Consider the following 7,091-nt stretch of genomic DNA (forward strand, 5'->3'; position numbering starts at 1 on the left):
TCTTCTTCCTCCAAACACGTTTAGTGGAATTATGACCCAAAAGATCTATTTTGGTCTCATCTGACCACATGACTTTCTCCCATGACTCCTCTAGATCATCCAAATGGTCATTGGCGAACTTAAGACGTGCCTGGACATGTGCTGGTTTAAGCAGGGGAACCTTCCGTGCCATGCATGATTTCAAACCATGACGTCTTAGTGTATTACCAACAGTAACCTTGGAAACGGTGGTCCCAGCTCTTTTCAGGTTATTGACCAGCTCCTCCAGTGTAGCTCTGGGCTGATTTCTCACTTTCCTTAGGATCATTGAGACCCCACGAGGTGAGATCTTGCATGGAGCCCCAGTCCGAGGGAGATTGACAGTCATGTTTAGCTTCTTCCTGTGTAGCCACCTTTTGCTTAGATTATTGATTTGCATACTCTTGGCATTCTCTTGATGCCTACTTTGAAGAACCTACAATATGACATATTTTCAGTTCAATTTTGTGTTAATTCATAGTTTTGATGCCTTCAGTGTGACTATACAATTTTCATAGTCATGAAAATAAAGAAAACTCTTTGAATGAGAAGGTGTGTCCAAACTTTTGGTCTGTACTGTATATATAATATATATAAACCTTTGGTCTGTACTGTATATATAATATATATACAGTACAGACCAAAGGTTTGGACACACAAGGTGTGTGCCGCTGTAAATATGGCAACCCTCCCACCTCTATGTGGCATTCTTTCAACTCTAAAGAAAGAAACATGTGTTGTCAGTTTTACAATACAGTAACAACTGATTTGAAACCAATAGACTACTTTCACAGGCTTGTAAAATTGTATTGTGACAAAGAAAGCAATAGAGTACAATACCTGTTGTGTTGTCTGAATGCCCTGATAATGGTGGCCACGGTGAACCTACTCAGGTTTGGACGGACTCGTAGTCCTGCTTCAGCCATTGTCATGCCATGGACAATGACATGGTCAATGACTATTGCTCGCATCTCGTCCGTAATGATGGTGCGAGGTTGTCTTGCTCTCCCTCCTGGACCTTCTCCTCTCCCTTGTTGGCCTGCTCCTCTTACTCCTCTGATTTGAACTCCTCTTCCTCGTTGGCCTGCTCCTCTTCCTCCTCTGATTTGAACTCCTCTTCCTCGTTGGCCTGCTCCTCTTCCTCCACTGATTTGAACTCCTCTTCCTTGTTGGCCTGCTCCTCTTCTTCCATGGCCAGCTCTTCTCCCTCCTCTGACTCGAATTCCTCTTCCCCTGACTCTGCCTTCATCCATTGAGTTTGTTTGGAATTTCAGCAAACTGTGCACTCTGAACTTGCTTTTGTACATGTGGTCACAGCATTAGCAACAAGTGTCTTCAATTTTGAGTCGTTGTGTGTAATGAATGACACCAGGTGTGTTCATTGTGTTCAAATATTGCTGACTGTGGCAAGCATTTTGCATCACATGAGCTTTCATTTGAGAATATGAGCAGAGTTCTTTTGCAACTTGTGTTTTAGCAAAAAAAATGTGTTAAGATTTATGAGAACGGAGGATTGTGTTTTGTGAATTGTGTCTTCATGTGAAATGTGTTTATGATATTGGAAAATGATGGCTAGATTTAGTAAATGTGTTTACAACTGGTCATTTGGTTTAGAGGATTGGCTTTTGTGTTTTAGCATTTAAGAAAAACTGTAATATGATGTGAGGTCTAGTTAACAGCTAAAACGGGTAGAAGTAATAACTACTTTTTACTTAAGTACATGTCAGAGCCAAGACTTCTTTACTTTCACTTAAGTAAAAAGGTATAATCAGTACTTCAACTTTTACCCTAGTATTTTAAAACATGAGTATCTGTACTTCTACTTAAGTAATGGATGTGTGTACTTTTGCCACCTCTGCGTCATTAATAAACAAGCTTCAGTTAGTCCAGAATGCAGCAGCCAGAGTTCTTACAAGGTCAAGAAAATATGATCACATAACCCCGATCTTATCTTCCCTACATTGGCTTCCTGTTAAGTTTCGAATAGACTACAAACTACTGCTACTCACTTATAAAGCACTAAATGGTTTGGCTCCCATGTATCTATCCAGTCTTTTAACTTGCTACAATCCGCCATGCTCCCTAATATCTCAAAACTCTGGGCTTTTAGTAGTTCCTAGAATAGCAAAGTCCACTAAAGGTGGTAGAGCATTTTCACATTTAGCTCTAAACTCTGGAATAGTCTTCCTGACAGTGTTCGGGGCTCAGACACACTCACCCAGTTTAAGTGTAGATTAAAAACATATCTTTTTAGCAAAGCCTATACATAACACATATCACATATCATAACCTTGTGCTCCAGAACATCTGATCACATGCACATTATCAACTTGTGCTGTTAATATCATGAACAGCAGCTACGCTAATTCTCTCCACTGCTTCTCTTCTCTCCCCATCCCGAGACACCCTGAGGTTTGGCCAGCTCCAGTCACCTCCCACCATCTTGATGATTACGGACCTTTGAAGAAGTAGATGCCGAACTCGCAAACATCCCGAACCATCTAGAGACGTACCAGTGCCATTTGGATCCCGCTACATGTGTGGAGTTTGACATTGGACCTCCTGGAGTGTTTAAAGGCTCTGGCATGGAGAAGCTGATGCTGGATCTGTGATGATCACAAATGCTGAGCTTATAAAACTAGGAGCTACTAACCATATAGACTGTATAAGACTGCAGAAAGAACATCACTTATAATCTTATACTCCAGTAATCATGTTAGTTCTCACTCCAGTGTTCTGTATTGTTGAAAGATTTATGATCAAACTCTTGATGTCACCCAAATGAGGATGGGTTCCCCTTTTGAGTCTGGTTCCTCTCAAGGTTTCTTCCTCATAACATCTAAGGGAGTTTTTCCTTGCCACAGTCGCCACGGCTTGCTCATCAGGGACAAATTCCAACCATTCACCTTAACTGTTGATTTGTGTAAAGCTGCATTGAGACAATGTCTGTTGTGAAAAGCGCTATACAAAGAAACCTGACTTGACTTGACTTGACTCTGCTGGTTTGGGAACTGCAACCCACTGTCTCAGATTGCAAGACCCTACAGAGGATAGTAAGGACAGCTGGGTCAGCGGCCATCTTGCCGTTTTTCCCGTGCCTCCCGGTATATAAGGACAATCAAGACTTTAGCTCCTGGCCAGATTATCTTACCGGTTTCCTAGCCCCTGAGATCATTCTTGCCATATTGCCTGCGCTGTATCCTGATCCTGATCCTGACCCTGATCCCTGTTCTTCTCTGCCACCCTAGTTTCCTGGTTTGGACTTTGGACTGTTTTTGGTTTGTGTTTTGTTCTGCCCTGTATTGCTCTGTTTGCTGGTATTTGGATTTTCTGGACTGTTTTTGTTTTTTTGGTTTTGCTTCCCTGTATTGCCCTATTGCCTGTGCCTAGACCCTGGACTGTTTTTGGATTCTGTTTTTGCCTTTGCCCCTTTGCTTTACTTAATATATTAAATTCAGTTTTTTTCCCATAACCTTGTGTGCATCCTGCATTTGGGTCCTCCCATCCAGTCACTCTGCACCTACCCCTGCACCTGAATTTCTGACAGTTCAGAAGCATTCGGGCTGCCACATCCATACTGTGTAACAGCGTCTTTCCTCAAGCCATCAGGCTTCTTAACAAATAACTGAACTGGAACTGAACTCTCTCACACACACACACACACACACACACACACACACACACACACACACAACTGTGTTACTGATCTGTACAACCCCGACTTAACACTTGTCTTGTGTTGTCTTTGCACTGTCTTGTGTTGTCTTAGACTTGAAGAATGGCCAGGCCACTCCAGGACCTTGAAATGCTTCTTACAGAGCCACTCTTTAGTTGCCCTGGCTGTGTGTTTTATGGTCATTGTCATGCTGAAAGACCCAGCCACGACCCATCTTCAATGCGCTTACTGAGGGCGGCACGACGTCCCGTTCGCGGCCGAGCGGCGGCACAGAGTCCTTCTTGCAACTAGGCGGTGGCACGATGTCCCTGTCGCGGCCAGGCGGCGGCATGACGTCCCTTTCACGGCCTTGGGGCTGCGCTGAGTGCTCTGGGGAGCTCTGCGGTGGAACGGAGCTGTCCTGGAGATCTGGGAGCGGAACTGAGCTCGCCTAAAAACCTTGGAGCGGAGAGGATCTCTCGGGGACGCTGTGGAGCGGAGAGGAGCTCTCATGGAGGTCCTGGGAAGGAGCTGAGCTCTCCTGGACACACTGGAGTGGGGTGAAGCTCTCGGGGAAACCCTGAAGCATAGCGGAGCTCACCGGGATGTTTTTGGAACAGAGAGGAGCTCACCAGGAGGTCCTGGGGCAGAGCTGCGCTCACCTACAGGCCCTGGGGTGGAGCTGTGCTCTCTTGGAGGTCCTGAGGCAGGCTGAGGATCTCCTGGAGGCCCTGGGGCGGAGTGGAGCCATCCTGAAGGGCCTGGAGCAGGACGAAGATCTCCTGGAGGTCCTGGGGCGGAGCAGAGCCATCTTGGAGAAACACTGGAGCAGATCCGTGCTCTCGGTAGCGATGGTGGAGATCTGCGGTGACCATCCCTAGTTTTCTGGTGAGAAGCCGGATAAACCGGGCGCACGAGCCGAATTCCCCACCAGACGCGCTCCACAACTCACTGGCCAAAAAGAGGGATTCTCCAGACAGCAGATAAATGTGAAGTGCGGTCTTGTCTGCTTCAGTGGGGTAAGAGGATGAATAAAAGTCCATGTATTCACCGATGCTCCGTATAAATCCGCCCCACTCAGCCCTGTCGCCGGAGAAGCGAGCCGGGAAATCCATGACATCATCACGGGGGCATGGCGCTGCCAAGCATGATCCGCGTGAAATGGCAGCGGACTTCCGGGTTTTCTCCGAGGCGAAGCTTGGCTGCCGCTTCATCGCGGCAGAGCGAATCCTACCTCTGAGGTTTGGTTCGCGCCTGGACCACAACGATAAGCCGATCATTTTCCTTAACTATTTTTTATTTTTATTTATTTTTTTTTTTTGGATATTCCTTTTCAGGGGTTTGTTATTCTGTCAGGGTGTGAGTGAAACAGGAGGCGGAGGCAACGGTGAAGCCATGCAGCAGTATGTGGCGCGAGGGGTGCGGATGGTGCAGGGAGGGAGAGCCGAAGGGCTCGTCACACCCAAGCTCAACTTTATATACTAACCAAGTCGACTACGCCACCTGGGAGGGTTATACCCAGGAAATAAAAGTAAACCCCAGAGTTTATTAGGTCACACAAGTTCGATTCCCTTATTATTGAGTGTAGGCAGGAAACGTGGGCATCGTATAAAACAATACAGAGTTTATTGAAAACTTAGCTTTAAAATATAAAAACAAAAAGAAAATGTTCTCACTGGTGAATATGGTCCGGTGACAATTACACAAATAACAAAAAATAAACAATCGGACACAAAGTATTAAACAATAAATTTACACAACTTCCAAATGAACAAAACAACATAAAATCATTGCATACAGGGCTGGAGTTACCCACCGGAGTGATCAGCACTAATTATCAAAAAGCACACTTCCACACACACCTCACCGTGAACTCAAAACACCCACTCATACACGTCAAAAGTGTCGTACAGCAAATGTAGAAATAGCACCACCAAAGACCTTTCACCCGTGGGACCCCAGCTCCTGAAAGAAACCAAAAGCAAAATAAATCTCAGACAGAAAGGAAGGAAACAGCGAATTAAGGTCACAATTCCACCGTAATATGATGGATAGTCACCAAGCACAATATGATTCACCATATACACCGCTTAAACAAAAACCAATGAAGAACTTGATTAAAAGGTTGAGGAAGCAAAACCCAAAAGGAGCGGCCACGTCGTCTTCAAGCCAGCCCGATACTTGCACGTTGCTCGACCCCACAGTAGACCAGACAATACCGGTTAAAACAAATCACAGAAGCCAAATGGCAGCAGCAGAATTCCCCTTTTAAATAGTTGTAAGCCGAGGTTGTTCACTCGGCACGCAGCGAGGGAAAAGTCGAATCGCAGCAATAATCACCCAGGACGAAAAAGAAGAAAAGGAGAGAAGGAGGATCCTATAATACAAACAATGATACAAGATATAAATGACACAAGTAATTGCGCAACTACATGCTGTAATTCCCCTAACAAACCAAGCAACTTACCAAACGCGGATAGATAAGTTCCTGAGAATCAATTCACCGCTCAGGATACGCAGCCTTCAAATAACCTGCTGTTAAACTGAAGTTCAAGGACTGCACATTACTCACGCCACCTGACACGCGTTAAAGCTAAACATTGCTAAACAACTTCCTCATACCTGCAGGGAGGGCAATAAACAGATCCAAAGCAGCATCCAACAGGGACACACACTGAAAAGACAGGCTAAGGATACACAAACGAGCCATTAGTGCAATGAGCAAAGAAAAACTTATTAGCCAACGCTACGTACTAGCAGCACATACCTGAAATGTCTTTAGCAACCGCAAAAGGGGAGGATCCGGGCGTGACACATGCCAGGCTCAAACCAACCCACTCTAAATAGTGCCTGCTCGCTACTGATTGGTGGTCAGGAGTGTCAATCACCACCTGAACCTCATTCATTCTGTCACAAGTACATAACATCTAACACATACAATAACGAACGCTGGGTGAATGTGAGAGAGTGGTTTATGTAGGAGCGGGGTGGAGTGATGAGGAGCTTGAGGTGTTCGGATTAGACCTGGAGTTCTAGGTAGAGCGGAGGCATAGAGAGCCACCAAAGGGGGCGTGGCAGGTGGATCCCTGACATCTTCAGTGCTCAACAGCATGTCTATACCATGCTACCAGAACACCGCTACCAGAACACCGTTTCCACAAATTAACTAAGGCATTTAAAAAAAAACAAACACACAAATCTGCGGCCACTGGACAGCACTAGTCTCTCACACTGCTCTGGTGTGATTTTGGTCCACTCTTCTTCCAGTCTCCTCCAAAGTTTGGTGACTGTAGTGGGTTTCTTGGCTATTACTTTGTCACCAAGGATTTTCCAGATGTTCTCTATTGGGTTGAGATCAGGACTCTGGGCAGGCCATGTCATTATTTCAATGTTTTCATTTTCAAGGAACTGCTTTACC

At 45.4% G+C, this 7,091-nt stretch overlaps 1 long non-coding RNA gene across 2 annotated transcripts; it reads right to left on the minus strand.

Annotated features, from left to right (window-relative positions):
- Window positions 1–5,410: 5,410 nt before the first annotated feature.
- Window positions 5,411–6,580, minus strand: LOC124387600. Of its 2 annotated transcripts, none has more exons than XR_006926179.1 (4): window positions 6,441–6,580; window positions 6,296–6,360; window positions 6,141–6,216; window positions 5,411–5,638 (listed from the first exon to the last, which is right to left on the minus strand). It is a non-coding gene; the product is annotated as an uncharacterized LOC124387600 (long non-coding RNA). The 2 variants fall into 2 exon arrangements; XR_006926178.1 differs by lacking the exon at window positions 5,411–5,638 and adding an exon at window positions 5,837–6,050.
- Window positions 6,581–7,091: the final 511 nt, after the last annotated feature.

This window comes from Silurus meridionalis, chromosome 6, assembly GCF_014805685.1.
Source record: "Silurus meridionalis isolate SWU-2019-XX chromosome 6, ASM1480568v1, whole genome shotgun sequence".
Classification (NCBI taxonomy): domain Eukaryota; kingdom Metazoa; phylum Chordata; class Actinopteri; order Siluriformes; family Siluridae; genus Silurus; species Silurus meridionalis.